The 26,591-nt window shown below is 37.1% G+C and overlaps 1 long non-coding RNA gene and 1 pseudogene across 1 annotated transcript; one reads left to right on the top strand and one right to left on the bottom strand.

Annotated features, from left to right (window-relative positions):
- LOC120143950 lies at window positions 1–25,671 on the bottom strand (annotated as a pseudogene).
- On the top strand, window positions 22,606–23,461 carry LOC120143960. The gene is made up of 3 exons (XR_005517988.1): window positions 22,606–22,643; window positions 23,269–23,349; window positions 23,426–23,461. It is a non-coding gene; the product is annotated as an uncharacterized LOC120143960 (long non-coding RNA).
- Window positions 25,672–26,591: the final 920 nt, after the last annotated feature.

Below are 26,591 nucleotides of genomic sequence, written 5' to 3'. Positions count from 1 at the left end.
CTTTAAACTGTATAATGCTGCTGAATCGTATCGATATCAAGTCCCTTTAGCTTCACAACTGATTCAACATGCCCCTTCAGCGTATTCAGCTCCCTCGGCCTACAACATAAGTTATATGTATATATTAAGATCATAATCACTAAAAAGGATGTTTTCTTTTGTGCATATGCATGGAATTAGTTAGACTCACCTTGCAACCTCAGCCCTACGCTTGGTCTGCTCTGCAATCTCCGAAAGTTCCCTGTAACTGCTCCTTTCATTGAACACGTTCGAGGTTTCAGGTGGTTGAAGACCATGCAGAGTTCTCTGAGCAGTTGCCAATTGTGCTTCTCTTTCCTCTTTTCCGTAATCTTTCTTCGTAGTGAAGGCGGCCTTTAATAGGAACACGGAATAATAAGTGCAAACTAATCAGAAACACATTCAAATACTACATAGCAGAAATGGAGAGATCCACTGAATGTCATGATGAATCCTACCTTGTTCTCCAGAAGATTGTCCCAAGCATTTCCACTAAGAACGATCGCGAATTTTATAAGATCAAGTGGAATATATGTCACCACACTGTAAAACCAGATTACAGCAGCCCACCCCCAACCCATTCCTTTTATCTTTGCGAAACCCAATTTGCAAAGACAGCTATCAGAGTGGCCACCTGCCAAATACACGGGGCTAAGCTATCTATATTGATTTAGCTGTACTAGGTATGGTGCATCTAGTTGCTTTACAGAAAATGAAGAGAGGCCTAAACTCTTACGAAGAGAAAAAAAGGGACTTTCGAGCGGATGATATCTCAAATGATGAGTTAAATTTTCTTACCAGCTGAGCAGCAATGAATGCACTGATTAATAGAAGTCCAGGACGTTCAACGAAGGACCAGCTGCTAGACCGCGTGACAAAAATGAGGGACTGGCTCACAATACTAACTTGAAGGTATAAAGCTACCGTCATTTCTTCAGGACGATCCCTCAGTGACCTAACGTTAAACTTGTCCCGAAATATAAGAAAGGAAACATTGCAAAATCAAAAGAAAATCGTATCAAAACAAGGCATAAATTAGATAGAAACTGAACTTACGGAGAAGAAATGCAAGACAATGGTAGGTTTCCTGGTGGATTTTACATAGACATATTGAAGTAACAATCTGGTAAAGCCCATTTCACCATCATTTAGTATGGCAATGATTAAAACCATGAAGGGTGCAAAGTCAAACTTCCATATCAAGGATATAAACATGAAGCCAAACTGCCAAAATGAAGATGAATAAGCTAATCCATTTGTAAAACTATTTACAATTATTATTGTTCAAGTCTCAGCAGGTCTGTATGTACTTACCACGATTCGAATGGTAATTGAAACAGCATATATCTATAGAAGTCGAGAGGAACAAGAGACGAAGTTAGAAACACTTGCCCTGTGGAGTAAAGGATTGTAAATTGAAAACAAAAGTAGGCTTGGATATGGTTTACAGTGTAGTTCTTCATCCTTTGGAAAATAGCCCTACTGGTCAGCACTACACTGATAATAACACTTAGCCCAGGTTCAGTAAGCACATGTCTGAAGCACTTCGAGCGGCATCTGTGGCGTCAGCAACAGCAATTCCAATGTCTGCCTTCTTTAAAGCAGGAGCATCGTTGACACCATCTCCTGTCATCCACAAATATGTTCTCCCCTGTAGCCTTTTAACAATTTCATACTTGTTCTGTCATTGATGTGAAAACAAATTGTTATCGAGGGAGAACTTATCATGGGACCTTATGGCAAATAAAATAATGACACTATCAAGAACGACATAAGAATATCATGTTCCTGCATATCAATAAATGATGTGCATGGTAACAAGATCAGAGTATAACACGACTCGTCTTCAAAAAAGGAAACAAAATTAAGATGCCAGCATATCTCTAATGATCGACCAAGTTCTTACCAAAACATGTATTTTAATAATTTCCATTTCTCCAGAATATCACATATTTAGGTAGACATTTTACAATTAAACACACCAGGGAATACTCCTGCAAATCCATCAGCCATCTCGATCAATTCATCTACAGGGAGAGAAGCAACGGAAGCATCCTTGTCTTGACCCAGCAAGGAAGATGAAGGGTACATGTTGGTTCCCATTCCAAGCCTCCTGCCAGTTTCTTTGGCAATGGCAAGCTGATCCCTGTATGATAGAAAAATAATATAAAAATTTGCATCTTTAGACTATAGACAATGTACAATATTTAAATAGCATTTAAACAACTCTTACCAGTAATCATCTTAACATTCACTCCAAGGTTTAGAGCTCTTCTGATGGTTCAGCACTATCATGTCTCGGGGGATCAAAAAGTGGCAACAAACCAATAAGCTGCCATGGTGCCCGAGGAGCGTCCTTTGTTTTTCAGGTACTTGCTGTAGAAATGGAAACTAAACAATATGACATCACCATTAACTTATCTAATCAACATGAATCATTCAAAAGTTTGTTTCTCTAACCTGTCTTGCAACAGCTAAAGATCGAAGACCACGTTCAGCAAATTTATCAATAACCAAATGAACCTTTCTCCTGACATCTTCTTTGCAATTACAAAGGTTTAAGATCTATTTTCAAAAACAATGAAAGCATATAAGTTAGAAGCTATCTACCTAAAACTTCAAAATCGATATTCCAAAACGGGAGAAAAGTATTATTACCTGTTCTGGAGCACCTTTGCTGGCACGATGCCAGTTTCCATCAGAATCAATGTAGGTTAGAGCAGTTCTCTTGTCCACAGGGTTTAATGGTAGGAAATGAATCTCGCGGATACCAGCTCGTGCCTGGCCAATTAGTGTCAAAGATGTTACAAAGCTCTAGGACCTAATGGTAACAATAGAAGAAGAAAGACTTGGCAAAAAACAATACCTCCTTTGGATCAACAAGCATTCCTACAATTGCGGCATCAATAGCATCCTGATTTCAGTCCTTGAAGCCCTTGCTGCATAGAGTAAAACATGCTCTTTTTCGACTCCCTTTGTAAACACTTCAATTAGGGTTCTATCAACTGTAAGTTTGTTTAGAGCCAGAGTCCCAGTCTTATCACTGCAGAGGACATCCATGCCTGCCATTTCCTCAATGGTGGTCATTCCCTTTGTAATAGCCCCTTGCTGAGAAAGTCTATGGGAACCAGTAGCCATGGTGACAGACAACACAGTTGGCATAGCAATTGGGATTCCACCAATCAAGAGAACCAGTAAATTGTCAATTCCATCCCTATACTTGAGGTGCTGTATTGGGTACATGACTATTATCTCAATGATAATTCCAACAGCAATTGAGCAAATGCAAAAATTACCAATGGCAGTAAGCACTTGCTGGAAATGCGCTACTTGATTGGTGCTGTCCACTAGGTGGGCAGCTTTACAAAAAAAAAAGTGTGAATCAGGGATTTAAATTGCGGTCGCGGTCGTGTTTTCAGTCGCATTGCATTTATTGCAGTCGCGGACGTGAATTTTTTTTAAATTTACACAACTTATTATAAAATATAGTAATTACAATTATAATTATAGAAAATCACTTTTAAAGATTTTTAGACTATTTTGTAACACTTATAAACTTTTATTAATACATAAACACAATTTTTACCATCATTAATTAGTTTTGTATTTATTTATAAATTTCTTAAGAATATTATAAATCCCTTTAATATTGGTTTAGATTCCATATTTAAAAGTTAAATTGATATTTTATCTAAAATTTCTATGTTAAATAAATATATTATTAAAGTTTAAAAATTTAATTAAAAATTATCTTATTTTTCTAACATATCAATAATATTTAATATTTTATTGCAGTCAAAGGAGGTAACAGGGCCGCAGAACTCACTGTTCTTATTGCCATTGAGAAGAGACTTGAGGTCGACACGGGAGTGATCATCGGAGATCCGCCAGATGCGAAGGAAGTCAGAGGAGGTTGCGAGAAGATTGGGTTTCTGGCACACCTTGTCGGGGATGAAGATGGTCTTGGTTGGGATACGAATGGTCAAAGGAGAGGTTGGGTCGAATCGGATCTCTCTGGAGTCATCGAGCTGGACAATCTCGAGGTGGTTACTGTACTGCTCGAGAAGACTGCTGATGGCGACACCATACTTCTTGTCGCGGCGGACACTCCAGTTCATGGCGTAGACGTGCCAAGGGGCCTCGTAAGTGAATATCTCCGACGTTTTGTTGCTCATCGGAACCCTCCGGGTTCGGATTGCTGTTAGCGGCCATCTTCAGCTGCCACTCCCTTTGTTTAGTGTTGTAACGGGATTAACGGGAAAAACGGTTCCGTTATAGCCGTGATCGACCGTTACCGTTATATTGCAGCCAATATCGGCCGTTATGGGTGTGATTCTGTTTCACACCGTGATTTCGACTATATCGGTAATGGAAGCCGTCGATACCACGATATAACAGCCGTTATACCGTTACACGGCCGTTTTTTAAATCCTGGGTGTGAACACCAGTTGCAATAACAATTGCTTCTGTTTCACCCTGTTTACAGGTTGATCCAGAGAACACTTCATCTGATGGATTCTTCGTGACAGGAAGAGACTCCCCAGTGAAAGCAGACTGATCAAGCTTCAAAGGATTACCCTCGAGAAGGCAAGAATCAGCTGGAACTATGTCTCCAAGTTTTATAGTGATAATATCCACAGGAACCAGAATTGTTGCTTCTTGCTCACTCCATCTACCATCTCTAAGAACCTATATTATGGTACTGTCGCAACCATCTTTCGATTGAGCCCCGAAATTGGGCTTCGACTTGAAAAATATGGATTGAAGTCGCCATCGATCATTTATTTAAAACAAATGGGTTGATCGGATACCCTCTTTCTTACATGATCTGCGTCTTTCCAAAGATGTGTCGGGTTCAGGAGTCGGTTACGGTCAAAGAAGGATTAGCACCCTTGAACCGCCCTTTCGGTACTACATAATTTCCAGTTGTCTTTGATTAAGAAATTGCAAGTTAAATTAAAAGGTAAAATTTGATCCGAATTACTTACCCTTAATGAGTTTATGGAAATACCCTTAAAAAATAAGATGTTAAAAGAAAATAATAATAATAAAAGAAAGTAACAAAACTAAAGAGTACACCAAGGAAATAAATGAAGCCAATAATAATAAACATAAAATAATTGGATGAAACAAAAAAAATAAAATAAAATGAAATTGAATAAAATAAAATAAATGAAGATAAATATATATACAAAAAGAATAAAAAAGTAAAGTATTTTTTAAAAAAGAAAAATAATAATAAGAGCAAAGAAACTAAAAATATAATGAAAATAAATAAATAGTATAAATAAAATAATAATATATATATATAATATAAAAATGTATGTATATATAATAAAATAATAAATAGTATAATAATAATAAATAAATGAAAAATAAATATACATATAATATTAACTAAAAAATAGTAATCATAGAAAATAAAATAAAATGAAGTAAGAATATATATATATATAATAGGAAAAATAGTAAAAAATAAATAAGTAAACATAGATAAAAAATAATATATATATATATATATATATATATATATAATAGGAAAATATAATATAACGCAAAAAAATGAAAAAAAAAACTATAATAAATAAATAAAATATAATTAATATATATATATTTATATACATATAAATAATAAGGGTTAAATTAAAACAAAAAATGAATTAGGGGTCGAAATTAAAAGCCAATTGAAGAAAAAAATGAATCTACATGTATTTAAAATCAGGGGGGCCGAAATGGCATTAACCCACTGTAGAGGCAAAACACACAAATCCACACGACCCGTTTATAAAAATCCGAATAGTTTTTCAAAAAAACACAAGCCTCGGGGGCTAGATCTACAAAAATAGATCTCGAAAACGCCCCCGTTTATTGGCCAAAAACACTTCTCTCGGTTTTCTTTCGAATCAAAACACAGCAACATGCGAAAGTATGAACTTTACCTTTCAAAATATAAATGCTTCAAAAAATGGCTACGAGTTGTTTGTAATTTTTTGCTTGGTATTTCATATATCTCTTGTCCGAATGTGTTACAATAGTGAGTTACAATAACTATTTATAATGTTTGTGGATCCTATCTTTAGGAGTTTAAATAATAATAGAACTCTATCCTATTTTTAGGAGTTTGAATCCTAGCAAAATTCTATCATATTTTTAGGAGTTCGAATCCTAATAGGACGAAAATGTGTGTTGACAGCTGCCCCTCTTTGCCCATAGTCGTGTAACGGGGATAGGGCAAAGATTAAAAGACACACTTTTCGTTCAGTGGAGTTGAAAATTGACTCTGATGTTTCAATAACTCCCTGTCAAATTGAGTTACGGATGACTCATCCATCGTGAAGTCGAGTCCATCTTGAAATGATATTAAATTGATGCTTGTGTGCACGATTCCCTTCGTCGTGAAGTTGAAACCGCGGGTGGCCCCTTCGTCGTGAAGTTGAGCCTGAAATTGGATATCCTTCGTCGTGAAGTTGAAATCCAAGTAAGTAGCATTGTTCCGAGTCCAATATCCTCCGTCGTGAAGTTGAAATTGGCTCTGGAATCGGGAAATTGTTTGTTGACAACCAATCGTCCATTCGTTGTGAAGTTGAACTTGTGTTATCTCGAGTCCAATATCCTTTGTTGTGAAGTTGAAATTGGCTCCGAAATTGGGAAATTATTTGTTGACAACCAGCGGTCCCTTCGTCGTGAAGTTGAACTTGCGTTGTCTCGAGTCCAATATCCTTCGCTGTGAAGTTGAAATTGGCTCTGAAATTGGGAAGTTGTTTGTTGACAACCAGCGGTCCCTTCGTCGTGAAGTTGAACTTGCATTGTCTAGAGTCCAATATCTTTCGTTGTAAAGTTGAAATTGGCTCTGAAATTGATAAGTTGTTTGTTGACAACCAGCGGTCCCTTCGTCGTGAAGTTGAACTTGCGTTGTCTGGAGTCCAATATCCTTCGCTGTGAAGTTAAAATTGGCTCCGAAATTGGGAAATTGTTTGTTGACAACCAGCGGTCCCTTCTTTGTGAAGTTGAACTTGCGTTGTCTGGAGTCCAATATCCTTCGTTGTGAAGTTGAAATTGGCTCTGAAATTGGGAAATTGATTATTGACAACCAGCGGTCCCTTCGTCGTGAAGTTGAACTTGCGTTGTCTGGAGTCCAATATCCTTCGTTGTGAAGTTGAAATTGGCTCTAAAATTGAGAAGTTGTTTGTTGACAACCAGCGGTCCCTTCGTCATGAAGTTGAACTTGCGTTGTCTGGAGTCCAATATCCTTCGTTGTGAAGTTGAAATTGGCTCTGAAATTGGGAAGTTGTTTATTGACAACCAGCGGTCCCTTCGTCGTGAAGTTGAACTTGCGTTGTCTTGAGTCCAATATCCTTCGCTGTGAAGTTGAAATTGGCTCTAAAATTGGGAAATTATTTGTTGACAACCAACGGTCCCTTGTCGTGAAGTTGAACTTGGAGTCCAATATCCTTCGTTGTAAAGTTGAAATTGACTCTGATTTGAGAAGTTGTTTGTTGAAAACCAGCGGTCCCTTCGTCGTGAAGTTGAACTTGCGTTGTCTGGAGTCCAATATCCTTCGCTATGAAGTTGAAATTGGCTCCAAAATTGGAAAATTGTTGTTGTCAACCAGCCGTCCCTTCGTTGTGAAGTTGAACTTGTGTTGTCTTGAGTGACACGATATCCTCCGTCGTGGATTTGAAATCGTGGATGTTGGATTCGAGCTAGATATCCTTCGTCGTGAAGTTGAAATCCACTCTCGAGCAAATTATGTTGTTTCGAGAGAAACTTTCAATCTGTCGAGTTGGTCGAAGTGTAGCTTCTTGCTGCTGAGTTAAGCAACCAAAATGAATCTTTAAAGGTGCTTTTGAATCGAGTATCATTCGTCTTGAAGTTGAAACTTGACTCTAAAAGCTGCAAAAAATTATGTATGTGGAAAATGATAAATATGATGCTCTAAAATGCATGCATAAGACGCATGTAACATGAATTGGTTATATTTTATCTCCTGAAAAAGGCATGATAATTTGCATTAGGATATTGAATCCCCAAATAATGCCCCAATATCCAAAAATGCCCCCATATTTGATGTTGAATCTCCAAAGATGCCCCAAATGTTCCTCATTTCTTGCTTCAGCATTGATTCTGAGCATGAGTTTTGTGTCTAAAAGTCACATGTCATTTACCAAGATCCACTCTAGAGAGACTGTCTTGTTTGAAAAAAAATGTTTTTCTTTCTCTTTTATTTTCAAAGTTCTGAAAATATCAATAAAGAGTTTTGAAAAATGTTTAATCAAAAGTTTTGAAAATATTGTCTCTTTCACGGTTTTACAATTGAGACGAATCATAAAACTAGAGTTCATTGGATATCAAATGTTTAATTACAATGTTAATCCTTCAATAAACTATAGCTATTTGACACGTGCCAAGATCAAAGCTATCTTTGGGAAATGATTAAGTAAGGAAAGGATAAAAAGGTCTCAGGTTATTGTGTTTGGTCAAAGGTTTGGCATTTGATGCTCAAAGGTTTGGCATTTAATGCTCAAAGGTTTGATGGGGTAGCTTGCATGCTCCTCTACTGGAAGTGTTCTCCGACTCCCAGCTTTCATAGTCATATTGGATTGTGCGATGCTTTATCAAGGAATTTGTGTGATCGCCTCAGTTGCACAATTTTTATATTGGAGCCGCCTTTTCAGGTTTTCAACTCGAATCCTCCTTTGGTTTCAAGACGTTATTCAGGATTTATGTCTTGAATAGTTTTCTCTACCATGCATTAATTTCATTGTTTTTTGCAAACAAAGATTAATCCTGATGGGCGGGATGAAATCTGAAGATATTCTCTTTTGTTTAGAAATCCATGTATGATTAGAAGGGACTTTTAAGGCACGTAATGTAGGCCAGGGTTCATGGTTATGAAAGAAAATGATAAATAGGCCCAAACAAGTGTTTCAGGGTGTTGAACCAAGGATCAATACATTCTGATGCCTTCAATCTTGCTCAAAATGTTTCTCTCTCTTGATGCTCTATGATATTCGAGTGAAGTGATTCAGTGATTCGGGAATGATTGTACTTGATCAATCTCATAGTTTGAAGCTTGATGTACCATTTGTCTTTAGGGAATCTTTGCATGTGTTTTTTTGTCCCTTTTTCTTTTTGATTTTTGTTTAATTTTTGTTTTCTTCTTTTTTGTTTCTTTTCTTTTTTATTTTTGGCCTTTTTGTTCTGATTGAATCTTCGCACTTGGCATTTGGTTCACCTTTTGGTATCTCATCTGAATCAATATCTTCGCTCATATGAGCATATTTCTTCCACCTTGCCCCCCCCAGTGTGGAGGGTGATCCTTGGTTAGGGTTAAATCAGAAGAAAAATACTATTGGCTCAAAAGGGGACACAAGGGATATATTTTTTCTCCTGTTGTGAAGGGATAAAGAAAGAAAGCCGTTCATCATTTCATACATGTAAATCATCACAGAAGAGGTATCCCCAGGGGGATAGATTTTCAAGATTAATTCTATTCACATGAAAACAGTGTAATTAATGTATGATAGAATTATTTCGAATGAATTCTTCTTCTTTTTTCCCAGATGTCTCAATGTTCAGGCTCCCCACGAGATGCCCCAAGTTGGTTCTTTAGAAGAATGCTCATGTTAAAATGAACAACTCAATGCCTTGGGTTTTAATGGTAAGAAAGGTTATTTTTTAGTCTAAAAAAGACAGTGGTGTGATATTATTGACTCAAAGAAAGGTATGAGTGTATCAAAAAGATAAAGGCAATGTTCAAGAATTTCAAAAGGAGGTAATGTCAAAATTTCGTCTTTTGGTAATGACCACGAGTTGTTTTGGGCAAAGAATCAAGGTATTTTATTATGGGGTTTGAGACAGGGTAAGAAATGTCTAATATTTCCATATGTCAAAAATCTATAATTCTTGAAGAATTAAAAGAATCATTAATTCATTTAATATTCGAAGAACTAAAGATTAAAATTTGTTCAATTGCTCCACATTAAAAAGCAGCATAAATTCAATCATTTAAAAGATTAAGAAAACATGAAAGATCAAAGACGTGTTCAAACAAAACAATCCTCTAAGTGCAAATGGTATATGCCATGCCCCCTTCTTCGGCAAGTGCCTTACAGTTTTCAGAGGAATGTTTGGAGCTTCTTATGTGGTAACAGCTAACAGCTTCAATATCGTAGCCTTTAGGATATGGGGATTCTTTTCTTAGATCATCCTGGCAGGCTTTTTTCCTACAATAAGCTGATCAGGCTCCCACTGTATTGTTTTCAGTTTTTTTCTTTTGATGTTACAATCTTGCTTCCATGTGGTGTCATGTGGTTAAAACCACTTCATCGAATCCTCCATGAAGAAATTTTATGTTTATGAAAATGCTTAAAAATGAAATGTAGATGCACAACACAAAATAAAAAAAATGCATGAAATGTTCGAGGCATTGATCCAGAAAAGTGACCATTATTATAAATAATCCTTATTTCGACAAAAATGTTTTATCTTGTAAGAGACAAAAACAATCAAAGGTATATTCGGACTAAATCCTCTAGACCCCGAACAACTTCCAGCAGGTTAACAAGTCTTCTGTTTTCATCTGTCACTGGTTATATGCCTTGTTGGACCACTCCAGCTTCCCTTGCTAGGCCGTGTAGATGGCGAGCTGCCTTCTGTACTCGATCCAGGAAATCTCAGATGACTACGTCTCTGGCCTTCACCCTTTGTTGTGCTTGCTCCCAACGGAAACGCCACTGCAAACCCCCGTCGAAGGGCACAATCTGAAGCTCACTCGCTTACTTTTTGAAGCTATTTCTTTACCATCTTTCTCATGTTGTTTCTCCAGATCAACCATTTGGATTCTCAGGAGTTATCATTGACTTTATCTTGGTACCCCTTTCTCAAGTCTTCAAGCTCAAAATAGACTCTTTTCTGCTCCCTTTCCAGTTTGTCTGCTCTATCTTTATGAGAATCGACATCTAGTTTCCATTGATAACGTTCAGCTTCAAGTTCCTTAACTCTCTGTTTCAGCTCATTATTCACAGCTTCAAACTCTGCCTTGACTATCTCAAGTTCAGAAGGGACAGGCCTGAGATGTTCCTCCATGGTCCGGGTGTCTTCACAGTCTGGCATCGGGATGCTATCATTCTTTCTCAATCTTCACCACTCCATATAATTCGGAGTAAGCATATTCTGGCAGCCACGACATCTATCCGGGATACTTTCTTCCATGACTCGGCTGCCTCTTTGATCCTCTTCTTATAACTATCACTGTGATACACAAACTCTGATATAGATAATCTGTATGTTTCTAGGATAAACTGACGTGCCCCATACTGCCTAAGTGCCAACAACGGAGCATACCTAACTACACCCCAAAGTCCAAGTAAGGTCATAGTGTCAGAATCCCCAAATCAGGAAAGAACATCACTGAGGAACAACCAGGGGGTTCTCCAAGTAATATCCCGATCCTGAAGATGAGTGAAGACCTTCATCAATTCTTCCTTCGAAGCACCTTCATGCCATTTCATAGTGATGAACTCTCCCAATGGTGAATAGGTAGTGCTGAATCGGCGGTAAGCAACCCCGTTAGTCTTCCAGAAGTGGCTATGAATCCAGACTTGAAGAAGCTGAACACATCCAATGAACCTTCCTCCACCAGTTCTTCTGCAATGATTAAGAGACCGAAAGGTCTCGGCTAAGATGGTCGGCGCTGGGTTGACTCACCTTGGAAGTTGTTCAAATAGTTATACTACGGCTGCGTCGATGCACCCCAAGGTCTTCGGAAAGATAATCAAACCGTACAGACCCAGTGCAAAAAGATCTATAGTCTTCCATTCATCAGGATGGTTCTTCATTAGTTTCTTTATATGGATCCACTCGATTCATTCCCCGTTACCTTTGTGTCGAAGTCGATCAGTCACTCATTTTTCATCAACCCCTGCAATCTTAGCTAGTCCGTTCTTGAAAGGCTGACTCTTGATGTGTTTGATATATGCCCTCTCTAGTCTGATATTTTTGCAGTGCAGTAGGGTAGTATACTCCTCGATGGTAGGTACCATGTCCTCTTGGTTAAAAGTGAAGCAACTGTATCCCGGGTTCCAGAATTGAACCAAGTCTCTGATTAAGGGCTCACCGGTCTTAACATGAAGCAAAAGTGCAATGTCACCATACCGCTGACTGAACTTCTGTTTTCGATCATTCTTCCAACTGTCCCAGATGTCTCGAAGTTCTTGCACATTGTTCTATTTTAGGCTGATAGAGGCATAGCTAACAAGCTCTGACACATAACTTCCTTGAAGACTGTCTCCCTTTTCTTTCTGAGTCTTCTCGGACCATAGTCGTACCTCGGGGTTTTTAATCTCCTGTATTACAACACCTTTGTCCATTAATGCAGATTATTTATGGTTAACGAACACGTTTTTTGGTGGATCAGCCTCTTTTGAATGATGCAGATGATGGAAATAAAATAAAAGAGAGGAAAAAAAATGAAAAGAGTTAGTAAGGTAAAGATAATAATCAAAGCCCACATGATATCTACCCCACATGCTTATTATTCCTACCCGGACATGATCTCTATCCCGCAAGTTGATTTTGAACAAGTCCTAACCGCATAAATTTCTAGTTCACATGTTTTGAACAGAAAGTAAAGCAGAAAATAATTTTAGCATCCTAGGGTTTAAAACAAGGTTTTGGGGTAGGCTCTAATTCTCCATGGTTTTCCGGTTTAGGTTCTAAAAACGGTACCCGAGTTCTCCTTGCTGGTGCCCCCTTGGGCTTGCCAGACCCTTAGTCCTAAACCCATCACAGGCTTGTGTGGACTAAGTTAAACTCGAGAGGACACATTCCCTTATGCCCGCAAGGTGAATAAATTCACACGAAGACATAAGGTATATGAATCCCGAAGGCTACTTGCTAGGCCCGCATGATGAATAAATTCACACGAAGGCGTCGCTTTCACCTCCACTTAAGACAGGGTTTATAGCTCAGGTATAGAGCCCTAAATGAAAAAGATTTGAAGGCTGAAATCACGAGAAAACGATTAGTACAACTATTTACCCGAAAATATAATCAAAAGTAAATAAAAAAGATCGAAATGTTACCTTAAAATTTAAACTTACCCTTTTCGTTAAAAAGACAACTGAAATTACCTTAGCCTGACTCACTTACCTGTCCCCAGCAGAGTCGTCAAGCTGTCGCAACCGTCTTTCGGTTGGGCCTCGAAATTGGGTTTCGACTTGAAAAATATGGATTGGAGTCGCCACCGGTCATTTATTTAAAACAAATGGGTTGATCGGATACCCTATTTCTTACCTGATCTGCGTCTTTCCAAAGATGTGTCGGGTTCGGGAGTCGGTTACGGTCAAGGAATGATTAGCACCCTTGAACCGCCCTTTCGGTACTACATAATTTCCAGTTGTCTTTGATTAAGAAAATTGCAAGTTAAATTAAAAGGTAAAATTTGATCCGAATTACTTACCCTTAATGAGTTTATGGAAATGCCCTTAAAAAATAAGATGTTAAAAGAAAATAATAATAATAAAAGAAAATAACAAAACTAAAGAGTAAACCAAGGAAATAAATGAAGCCAATAATAATAAACATAAAATAATTGGATGAAACAAAAAAATTAAAATGAAATTAAATAAAATAAAATAAATGAAGATAAAATATATATACAAAAAGAATAAAAAAGGTAAAGTATTTTTAAAAAAAAGAAAAATAATAATAAGAGCAAAGAAACTAAAAATATAATGAAAATAAATAAATAGTATAAATAAAATAATAAAATATATATATATATATAAATATAAAAATGTATGTATAATATAATAAAATAATAAATTGTAATAATAATAATAAATAAATGAAAAATAAATATACATATAATATTAACTAAAAAAAATAGTAATCATAGAAATATAAAATAAAATGAAGTAAGAATATATATATATATATATATATATATAACGTTAGGAAAATATAGTAAAAAAATAGTAAATAAGTAAATATAGATAAAAAATAATAATAATAATATATATATATATATATATATATAATAGGAAAATAATATAATATAATGCAAAAAATGAAAAAAAGATAACTATAATAAATAAATAAAATATAATTAAATATATATATATATATATACATATAAATAATAAGGGTTAAATTAAAACAAAAAATGAATTAGGGGTCGAAATTAAAAGCCAATTGAAGAAAAAAACGAATCTGCATGTATTTAAAATCAGGGGGACCGAAATGGGCATTAACCCACTGTAGAGGCAAAACACACGGATCCACACGACCCGTTTATAAAAATCTAAATAGTTTTTCAAAAAAACACAAGCCTCGGGGGCTAGATCTACAAAAATAGATCTCGAAAACGCCCCCGTTCATTGGCCAAAAACACTTCTCTCGGTTTTCTTTCGAATCAAAACACAGGAAGGGTAAGGAAAAATAACATGCGAAAGTATGAACTTTACCTTTCAAAATATAAATGCTTCGAAAAATGGCTACGAGTTGTTTGTAATTTTTTGCTTGGTATTTCGTATATCTCTTGTCCGAAGGTGTTACAATGATTATTTATAATGATTGTGGATCTTTAGGAGTTTAAATAATAGTAGAACTCTATCTTATTTTTAGGAGTTTACGAAAAAGTGTGTTGACAGGTACAAGAACAACAAGCTCAAGTCATGATTAAAATAAGACAGATAATTCTCAACAAACCAGTGAGTGTCCATATCTTGATTTCCACCTTAGTTTTGGGAGCAAGATTAGCCATGACAGCAGCTGCAGCGTTGCCAGCATTACTTTAATTCTTCGATAAAACTGATGGTGGAGTTGATACCAACAAGACAATGATACCGACGAAGTCCTGCCAGTCTGGAGGCCTTCCATCACCATTTGCCAAGGCAATAGCCATTATAGCAGCAGCTTCCATGACCCAGGACAAAGGGTTCCACATAAAACCTAAGAACTTGAGAAATTTGCTCTCCTGTTGGCACCATATTATATACCAGATTATACAACTGAATACAAGCTGGAAATTTAGAAACATGTACGTGTAGGGGATTATGGTAATGTATAGACCTTTTTCTCTTCTAGTTTGTTTAGTTCAAAAACTTGAAGGCGTTGGGTGCCTTCGTCGGTAGTCAAGCCTGCTCTTGTACATTTCAGTTGCTCGAAAACTTCCTCTAGGAATCCGTTCCTACAAGCAATTATCACTTTCTTAACCAACTTAACTATCATTTCATCCATCAAATGTGCACCTAAGGAGAATGATCTCTCTCTCTCTCTCTCTCTCTCTCTCTCTCTCTCTCTCTCTCTCTCTCTCTCTCTCTCTCTCTCTCTCTCTCTCTCTGTCTCTGTGTGTGTGTGTCTGTGTATGCATTTAAGTAGAAATGAAGTGTTGCATAACGAAGAACTTATATATCCAGGCAAATGAGAACCAATAAAAAATCGAACTTCAAAGGTCAAAAAATTCGTAAGCCTAAAGCAAATATGTGGAATTTATTTTATGGTATGGTAAGGTTATTATAAATAGAAAGCTCGAGTTTTCCACTATCATTTTTTAATCTATTGGTGAAAAATAAATTATAATTATTATATATAAAAGTAAATATTCCTCTAAAACCTTTAAATGATTGGTAGCTTTTTCATGAGTGGGAATACTTGTATGAACCGGATGGTTATTTAATAGATAATAATCTTTTAAGACTTATTTTTAAAAAGATATTATATTAAAAAAAATAAAATTACTATTATAACAATATATATATTTTTAGTTTTTTTCTTCATTGATTTGTTACGCCACCAATTAAAATATTATGAGCAGCAAAACTAACGGGGTACCATTTTTCTAATTGAGAGTAAATAATAAATAAATTTTGAATTCTTTAAATAAGATGTTTAGAGTTTAAAATGTGACATTAATAAACATAATAAATTGAGTTGAGATAACAGATCTCATATATATGACCTTCTATGATAATATAGCCACATTTTAGAAATCACATGTAACAACCCGGAAAAATTAGAATATTATTAAATTGAAGTTAGAGGCTTTAATTGTGAAAATTGGTAAACTGTGAGGACTAAATTAAAAGATTTTAAAACTTGGAGCTTGTTTTAGAGTTCAAGAAAATTCAGGGACCAAGCCCTGAATTTACCCAATAAAATTAGGTAAGGATGGTATTATATGTTGTATCGTGGTTTTCTGTTTGAAACAGAAAATCACGCCCAAATCCTCTCCCGAACGCCCAACTTCAAACCTCGATTCCGACGCCGTCCGAATTCCGATTGTCGTTTTGAAACCACCGTGGTGTTCATCATCGAGCGAGGAACAAACCCTTCAATTTAATTGAAGCGAAACCCTGCCAAACGTCGGGAATTTCAAGTCAAAGCATCGACGTTTTTTTTAGCACTATCGCGGGAAAAAACTTAAATTCACCGCCGATCGTTGTTCCGTTTACGACACCTCCTGCACCATCGTGTTCCTTGTGTCGTTGCGAGTCCGCCAGTGTCAACCTTATTCGCCGTCGACGGCGGCGCGTGAGGAGGTGGAGCAGTCAAAGATTCGGCCGAGTTGAAATACGAGCTCTCCGCCGTTCAAAAATTTGAACCAATCGTTGTAAGTATCTCGAAATCGCTCAAAATAATTTTTAGAAATTTTTCCGGGAATTTTCCGACACCGTGGAACTGTTCACGCGCCGCACGCGCCACCGCAGGGAGAGTGAGCTGCTGGAAAACCGGTTTGACCAGTTTTGAACCGGTTTGACCGGTCTGAACCGGGTTGACCCGACCCGACTGACCCGACCCGACCCGACTGTTGACCCGACCCGACCCGACTGTTGACCCGACCGTTGACCGTTGACCGTTGACTTTCTTTGACCAAAACTTAAAATGGCTTTGACTGAGCATTAAACGACCGTTAATCTTTTTCGAGTATACCTATCCTGATAGTTTTCGACGTGCCGAATCTGTTTCCGCTGTCCGTTTCATCAAATTCGAATCCGAAGGCCTCCAAATCGACGATCAAAGTGGTTGACTTTGACTTTGACCAAGAATTTGGATTTTCGAAAAGTCATACTTTATATTTTTCGACGTCCTGATTCCGATTCCGCAATCCGTTTGGCCAAATTCAGACTCGAATTACCCCAAATTGATAGTCAAACTCGGAAAATGCTTAGATACTTAAGAATTTTAGCTTTGAAAAATTAAGTAAGATTTGGGGCTGATAAATTATTGTTATTTGAAGATGCACGAGACTCACCGGATCGTTCAAAAGCTCGATCCAGCTCTTCTAGATCAGTTAAACCACGTATGCCAGTATTCACCCGTAAGACCCGTAAATTTTATGATTTTAGAGATTTATTTATGTTACCCATAAGTAATATAGTGTTACTATAAATTAGGTTCGAAAACTGTAGCAGAGCGTGGTGAAACCAGCAATCAGTAGATCTACGATTTGAACCTATTATCGAGGTGTGTTCCCTATTTATTATTGAACTGTTTTATTTGTTTTAATATGTGGTACACTGAATTCTTTGGTTACCCGTATTGTTGATGCACCGATTTAATGTGATGATTTATGGATTATGACTGTTATCTGATATTTGTTTTGAAATGGTATAGAATTACCATGTTTATGATTTTATGGAATTTATAACACGGTGCAATTGAATTTTTGGAATATGAATTTATAAAGTACAGCTCTGATCAAGCTGGAAAATTTTACGGACCTAATGTGACTCTTAGGTAGGCTCTGCGGCCCTGAGATCATTCTCGGGTAGGCCCTGTGGCCCTAAGATGTGTTCTTAGGTAGGCCCCACGGCCCCGAAATCTATCTTGGGTAGGCTCTTAGGCCCTAAGATATTCCCTTAGGGTAACATTTTTTTTAAAGAGATTTACTGCAGTATAATTTTATGAGACTTATTGGACTATGATTTGTTTAGTGTACCTATAGTGATTTTATGGTAATATTGGGACACACTGAGCCTAGCTCACTTTTCGAAAATATATATTTTTCCCCTTTCAGATACTGTTGGTTAGATACCCTGGATTGAGCACTTGGAGGATCAACATATCTCTTGAAGTATATCTGATTGAAATGTTTTTACCTTGCAAGTTGACTTTATTTTGTTGACATGGACCTTATTTTAAAGTATGGTATTTTAATATGATGACACTTTTGCTATTACTATTCGGTTTATCGTGATTTGATTTTTAAGATATGTTTTAAATTAATTTATTACCTATTGGTATTATATTTACAAGTTGGGTTTTGATAGTATGATTTATTATAATTTCATGTCATTTATAATGTGATTTTACATTGATTTAATAACGGTTTCGGAAAATATCTTTAATAATCATAATGTGATCCACTAGACTTAGTCGAAACGCATAGGTTGGGTCTAGGGGGTTACATTTATTGGTATCAGAGCTTTTGGTTTTTAAACCTCGGACTGTGTATGAGTCGACATTGAAAATACGATTTTGAAATATTTACAAAACGAGTTACTAAGGCCATGTCACAAAGTTATTAAGATTTTAACTGTGTTCGAGACTCCAAGTGTTTATCTAACCATAAGTTCTATCTTCTGTAGTAGACTTGAGATCCACCAAAAATGAGTGCTAGACGTGGTCGTCGAACTAGCCGTGGACGAGGTTGAGTGGCTAGATTTGCAGATCCCGATCGATGAGATACGAGCAGATCCCTCACCTCCGTTAGGTGATCATGCTCCTACGACCCCAACGAATATGCCTTCTGCCACAGGTATTGGCATGACTACACCGATCATAGGAGCGACTAATATTGAGTCATCAGCAAGTCCGGGAAGAGGACTCGTACTTTGGCCCTCGGAGAAGCAATACACGTTTTAGGCCTGCAGCATCCTCACCGTTAATTGGCAGTCGAGACGGTTCCTCGTCGTATTATCATGGACTCCTTTGTGAGTATTGTGGTAAACAGCACACAGGAGAGTGTCGTAAGAAAATGGGTCTTTGATATCAGTGTGGATCTAGTGGTCATTATCGGAGGGATTGTCCTCAGCTAACTTTGTTTGAGCATATCGCTACCCAGACTCCTGTGTGTTCTCAGACTACAGTATAGACTCCAATTAGAGATCGTAGTCAAGGAAAGACTCGAGAATCAGCGTCCAGGATAGAAAGTAGAGCCCGACCTCATCAAAATAGAGTTCGAGATTGAGACTTATCCGGGATCTTCACCTATTTCTATGGCACCTTATCGTATGGCTCCAAAGGAACTTAAGGAGTTGAAAGTCCAATTGCAAGAATTATTCGATCGATGATTTATCCGACATAGTACTTCACCATGGGGAGCTCTAGTTCTGTTCGTAAAAAAAAAAGAAGGATGGGTTGCTAAGATTATGTATTGACTATCGGAAATTGAACAAGATGACAGTCAAGAATAAATACCCACTACCCAGGATTGATGACTTATTTGATCAATTGCGAGGAGCTACTGTATTCTCTAAGATTGATCTTCGTTCGGGGTATTATCAATTGAAAGTCAAAGGATCTGATGTTGCAAAAACGGCCATTCGCACTAGATACGGTCATTATGAATTCTTAGTGATGCTTTTTGGTTTGACGAATGCTCCTGCAGCTTTCATGGATTTGATGAATCGGGTGTTCCGACCATATTTGGATCAATTTGTGGTGGTCTTCATTGACGATATTTTGATTTATTCTTGTACTGAGGCAGAGCATGACGAGCATTTGAAGATCGTTCTGCGGACTTTGAGAGAACATCGTCTGTATGCCAAACTAAGCAAGTGTGAGTTTTGGCTTCAAGAAGTGTCGTTTCTGGGGCATATTATTTCTGCGCGAGGTGTTCAGGTCGACCCCAGCAAAATCGAAGCTATTGTGGATTGGAAACGACCCAAGAACATCTCTGAGATCCGCAGTTTCTTGGGCTTGGCTGGTTATTATCGACGTTTTGTTGAGGGCTTCTCGATCATTGCTTCTCCTTTGACAAAGTTGTTAAGGAAGAATGTGTCGTTTGACTGGGGCGAGGCACAACAGGAGAGCTTTGAGAAATTAAAGGGGGTTTTGACTCAAGCACCAGTGTTGATTCAACCAGAGTCCGGGAAGGATTTTACAGTGTATAGTGATACTTTACACTCAGGACTTGGATGTGTTCTAATGCAGGAAGGTAAAGTGGTGGCTTATGCATCCCGTCAGCTGCGACCTCATGAGTGTAATTATCCTACTCACGATTTGGAGTTGGCAGCAATAATTTTTGTCTTGAAGATTTGGAGACACTATCTTTATGGAGAGAAGTGTTATATTTTCACGGATCATAAGAGCTTAAAGTATCTTCTGACCCAGAAGGAGCTTAATTTGAGACAGCGTCGCTGGCTAGAGCTTCTAAAGGATTATGATTGCGTGATTGATTATCACCCTGGTAAAGCTAACATTGTAGCGGATGCTTTGAGTCGAAAGGCGGTATCGGAGTTGAGATCTTTAATGGCCAGGATGAATTTATATGACGATGGCACTTTGTTAGCAGAATTGCAAGTTAAGCCGACCTTGGTTGATGAGATTAAAGTTAAGCAGCCCCTTGATAGCTCCTTGCTTCCTATCTTTGAGCAAGTAGAGCAGAGGACAAACTCAGATTACGCCCTTAATCAGGATGAAGTTTTATGCTTCAAAGGTCGGTATTGTGTGCCGGATGATGCTGAGTTGAGGCAGACTATTCTTGCTGAGGCTCATAGTAGTCCATATGCTATGCACCCCGGTGGAGATAAGATGTATCGAAATTTGAGAGAGTGGTATCATTGGGTCGGCATGAAAAAGGACATCTCGAATTTTGTGGCGAGGTGTTTGACTTGTCAGCAAGTTAAGGCAGAACATCAACATCCATCAGGTTTGTTACAGCCTATCAAGATTCCTGAATGGAAATGGGAGCGTATTACTATGGATTTTGTTACCGGTTTACCTATGACTCATTCGAAAAAAGATTCAGTTTGGGTAATTGTTGACAGACTTACAAAGTCAGCTCACTTCATTCATGTGCGGGTAAATTATACTTTGGACAAGCTGGCGAGATTGTATATTTCAGAGATTGTCCGATTGCATGGTGTTCCATTGTCTATTATTTCTGATCGAGATCCGAGATTTACTTCGAGATTTTGGAAGGCGCTACATACGGCTTTGGGAATAAGATTGGATTATAGCACATCCTTTCATCCACAAACTGATGGTCAATCTGAGAGAGTGATTCAGATTCTGGAGGATATGCTGCGGGGTTGCGTAATTGATTTTCATGGTAGCTGGGAGAACTTTTTGCCTTTGGCTGAATTTGCTTACAACAACAGTTATCAGACCAGCATTCATATGGCACCTTATGAAGCACTCTATGGGCGTAAATGTCGCACTCTGATATGTTGGACTGAGTTGCGTGATAGGAAGACGTTGGGACCTGAGTTAGTGCGAGAGACGGAGGACACAGTCAGATTGATTCGTGACCGTCTGAAAGAGGCATTTGATAGGCAGAAGTCTTATGCAGATCAAAGAAGGAAAGATATACAGTTTGAGGCTGGAGATCAGGTCTTTTTAAAAGTTTCACCCTGGAAGAAAGTATTGAGATTCGGGCGTAAGGGTAAATTAAGTCCAAGATTTATTGGACCATTTCGTATCTTGAAGAAGGTAGGACCTGTTGCATACCAGCTTGAGTTGCCCTCTGAGCTCAGTCGTATTCATGATGTCTTTCATGTATCAATTTTGAGGCGATACCGTCCAGATCCAAATCACATCATTCAAGTTGAGAATGTAGAGCTGAGACCTGATTTGTCATATGAGGAGGAACCCATCCATATCTTAGAAAGAGATGAGCGAGTTCTTCGGAATAGGCGTATTCCAATGGTCAAAGTTAAATGGAGTAATCGAGGCCCCTCAGGAGCTACTTGGGAGATATTGGAGTCAATGGAGGCTCAGTTTCCTCAACTATTCTCATAAGGTAAATTTTGAGGACGAAATTTCTTGTAGAGGGGGAGAATTGTAACAACCCGGAAAAATTAGAATATTATTAAATTGAAGTTAGAGGCTTTAATTGTGAAAATTGGTAAACTGTGAGGACTAAATTAAAAGATTTTAAAACTTTGAGCTTGTTTTAGAGTTCAAGAAAATTCAGGGACCAAGCCCTGAATTTACCCAATAAAATTAGGTAAGGATGGTATTATATGTTGTATCGTGGTTTTCTGTTTGAAACAGAAAACCACGCCCAAATCCTCTCCCGAACGCCCAACTTCAAACCTCGATTCCGACGCCGTCCGAATTCCGATTGTCGTTTTGAAACCACCGTGGTGTTCATCATCGAGCGAGGAACAAACCCTTCAATTTAATTGAAGCGAAACCCTGCCAAACGTCGGGAATTTCAAGTCAAAGCATCGACGTTTTTTTTAGCTCTATCGCCGGGAAAAACTTAAATTCACCGCCGATCGTTGTTCCGTTTACGACACCTCCTGCACCATCGTGTTCCTTGTGTCGTTGCGAGTCCGCCAGTGTCAACCTTATTCGCCGTCGACGGCGGCGCGTGAGGAGGTGGAGCAGTCAAAGATTCGGCCGAGTTGAAATACGAGCTCTCCGCCGTTCAAAAATTTGAACCGATCGTTGTAAGTATCTCGAAATCGCTCAAAATAATTTTTAGAAATTTTTCCGGGAATTTTCCGACACCGTGGAACTGTTCACGCGCCGCACGCGCCACCGTAGGGAGAGTGAGCTGCTGGAAAACCGGTTTGACCAGTTTTGAACCGGTTTGACCGGTCTGAACCGGGTTGACCCGACCCGACTGACCCGACCCGACCCGACTGTTGACCCGACCCGACCCGACTGTTGACCCAACCTGACCGTTGACCGTTGACTTTCTTTGACCAAAACTTAAAATGGCTTTGACTGAGCATTAAACGACCGTTAATCTTTTTCGAGTATACCTATCCTGATAGTTTTCGACGTGCCGAATCCGTTTCCGCTGTCCGTTTCATCAAATTCGAATCCGAAGGCCTCCAAATCGACGATCAAAGTGGTTGACTTTGACTTTGACCAAGAATTTGGATTTTCGAAAAGTCATACTTTATATTTTTCGATGTCCTGATTCCGATTCCGTAATCCGTTTGGCCAAATTCAGACTCGAAATACCCCAAATTGATAGTCAAACTCGGAAAATGCTTAGATACTTAAGAATTTTAGCTTTGAACAATTAAGTAAGATTTGGGGCTGATAAATTATTGTTATTTGAAGGTGCACGAGACTCATCGGATCGTTCAACAGCTCGATCCAGCTCTTCTAGATCAGTTAAACCACGTATGCCAGTATTCACCCGTAAGACCCGTAAATTTTATGATTTTAGAGATTTATTTATGTTACCCATAAGTAATATAGTGTTACTATAAATTAGGTTCGAAAACTGTAGCAGAGCGTGGTGAAACCAGCAATCAGTAGATCTACGATTTGAACCTATTATCGAGGTGTGTTCCCTATTTATTATTGAACTGTTTTATTTGTTTTAATATGTGGTACACTGAATTCTTTGGTTACCGTATTGTTGATGCACCGATTTAATGTGATGATTTATGGATTATGACTGTTATCTGATATTTGTTTTGAAATGGTATAGAATTACCATGTTTATGATTTTATGGAATTTATAACACGGTGCAATTGAATTTTTGGAATATGAATTTATAAAGTACAACTCTGATCAAGCTGGAAAATTTTACGGACCTAATGTGACTCTTAGGTAGGCTCTGCGGCCCTGAGATCATTCTCGGGTAGGCCCTGTGGCCCTAAGATGTGTTCTTAGGTAGGCCCCACGGCCCCGAAATCTATCTTGGGTAAGCTCTCAGGCCCTAAGATGTTCCCTTAGGGTAACGTTTTTTTTAAAGAGATTTACTGCAGTATAATTTTATGAGACTTATTGGACTATGATTTGTTTAGTGTACCTATAGTGATTTTATGGTAATATTGGGACACACTGAGCCTAGCTCACTTTTCGAAAATATTTTTCCCCTTTCAGATACTGTTGGTTAGATACCCTGGATTGAGCACTTGGAGGATCAACATATCTCTTGAAGTATATCTGATTGAAATGTTTTTACCTTGCAAGTTGACTTTATTTTGTTGACATGGACCTTATTTTAAAGTATGGTATTTTAATATGATGACACTTTTGCTATTACTATTCGGTTTATCGTGATTTGATTTTTAAGATATGTTTTAAATTAATTTATTACCTATTGGTATTATATTTACAAGTTGGGTTTTGATAGTATGATTTATTATAATTTCATGTCATTTATAATGTGATTTTACATTGATTTAATAACGGTTTCGGAAAATGTCTTTAATAATCATAATGTGATCTACTAGACTTAGTCGAAACACATAGGTTGGGTCTAGGGGGTTACATCACACACCTACTTTCTTTTTAAAAAAATATTCATGATTTTTTATAAAAAATAATAAAAATAAAATTAACAACACTTTAAAATAATATTGATACCCCCTCACCTTCATTGTTTGCCTCTACGCAGTTAAAAAATATTTATAGAGCAGTTTTTTTATATATAATATCATAATTTATTTATTTTTACTCCTCCCCTATATAAATTATCCACAATATAAGACATATAAACTACTTTTACATGATCATGTCATGCAATAATTATCAAAAACACAAAAGAAACTCAGATAACATAAGTAAAATAGATATAACAAATTTCTAATTAAAAAAAATCATAATCATAGCATCCTCTTAAAAGTCCTATAAGTAAAGGAAGCTAACTTCTCTTTACTTTTCAATGGTAAATTTAACGTTGAAAAACAAACGCAAGATTTATGGCGAAAAAACAGTGACTCCTACGCTCATCCCGAGCTATTTGCTCAATCCAAACCTCTTAATTATTTGAAAAGAAATGAAATAATACAGAGTGAAAAGGATGTGATCAAAGCACATGGTAGGTGGATAAGGAGAAAAATCGGTAGTCAATCATACTAGAAATAGATATCATATTAATTAAAGAAAATAAAATGGAGATACAGTTATTAAGCTCAAGTAAACGCTAATCGTCGCTTAATTTGTTTGGAATGAACGAAAATGCTCGTTGAAATTAGGAAACATATCCGCTTCACCATCAAACCATGAATCTTTTGAATCATACGAGAAAAGAAATTATATCTAACAAATGATTTCCCGCTTAGTTTGGTTTAAATTCATCCAAAAGGAAAAAAAAGATTCTAAAACCTCCACCGCTTTAGTGAAACAGGAAATTAGAACATGCGATCCATACATAATCGCTCCTTTTTGTAATTTGAAAAGCAAATTAAACAACAATCCAATAATGCTTGCATGTTTCAAATTAATACGATTGATTTGAAGCGATGAAAGAACAAAAATATACCAGATCGACGGACTCGTTTTTGATCTCTTCGAGGCTTATGCCGCCCGGCATCTTCCAACCTTAGTCGTGTGGTGATTAGCCGGAAAAGGAACTTGCAGCTACTGGAACATGTATACAGAAAAATCAAATACAAAAAAGGAACCACGAGAGATGCTTAAATACTCATTTACTCTGAGCACGGAAAAGAAGCGGGCTGATTACCAATGTTAAGATGCTGCACTAACAAAGGAAGAGTTGGAAGAAAATGACGGTAGTATGAGAAACCGAGGCGTTTTCCTTTTCTTTTTGCTTTTTTTCCTGGCTATGGGTTTGGAATTTTCAACGTAAATGAATGGAGTCTCAGTTCCAGCGTTTAGGTGTTTATATATACGTGAAAAGGCGGAGGAAGGAGCCCCTAATCGCTGCCCTCCATTTGTAGTACCAAAAAGTGCGGCCACCATGGGACCCGCTTAACATGTTCCATCTTGGTAATTTTCATCCACCTTGCAACTTTTTTATTTTATTTTATAAATACACCATGCAACCTAAATAGTAAAATGAGTATTATTTTCTTGAAATTTTTTGAATAATAGGGTATGTGTTATTTAAGAGACTAAAAAATATTAAATATTTATTATCTTATATAAATAATGTTAAAATTAGCTATGAAGGTTTACCAAAATAGTTATTTTGGCACAATTTTTTAAAAAAAATATAGCCTAAATTAAAACGGTAAGAGTCAAAATGCCCACAAAAAAATAAGAATAAAAATAAAAATTTTGTTAAATGTTAAAAAACCTTTGTTCTAAAAAGGAAACGTTTAAACTAAAATGTTCCAAAAAAATATAATAAAAATAATCATTTTAATAAACATTGAATACTAATTTGATATTTCGTCTATTTTGTAATATCGTAAACTATTAAAAACATAATAAAATTAAATTCAATTAATAGATGATTTTATATTGGTGAGCAAATGTAATCATGGGTATAGGATTCAAAGGACAAAAAGGTAAAATCATACTAAGTGGAAAACGGAATCACTGTGGGAATAGGGAAAGCCTTTTCTAGAAGGTATTGTATTAGTTAAGTTATTAAATAGTGAATTATTATGTATTTAAGTGAGATTTTTATATTCAATAATCATAAAAATCTATGACTATGTTTTGTAGTTGATTCGAGCTG

This window comes from Hibiscus syriacus, unplaced genomic scaffold (assembly GCF_006381635.1).
Source record: "Hibiscus syriacus cultivar Baekdansim isolate YM2019G1 unplaced genomic scaffold, ASM638163v2 tig00002255_pilon, whole genome shotgun sequence".
In the NCBI taxonomy this organism is placed as follows: Eukaryota; Viridiplantae; Streptophyta; class Magnoliopsida; order Malvales; family Malvaceae; genus Hibiscus; species Hibiscus syriacus.
The sequence above is the reverse complement of the archived record's forward strand: the minus strand, read 5'-3'. Positions and strand labels throughout refer to the sequence as shown.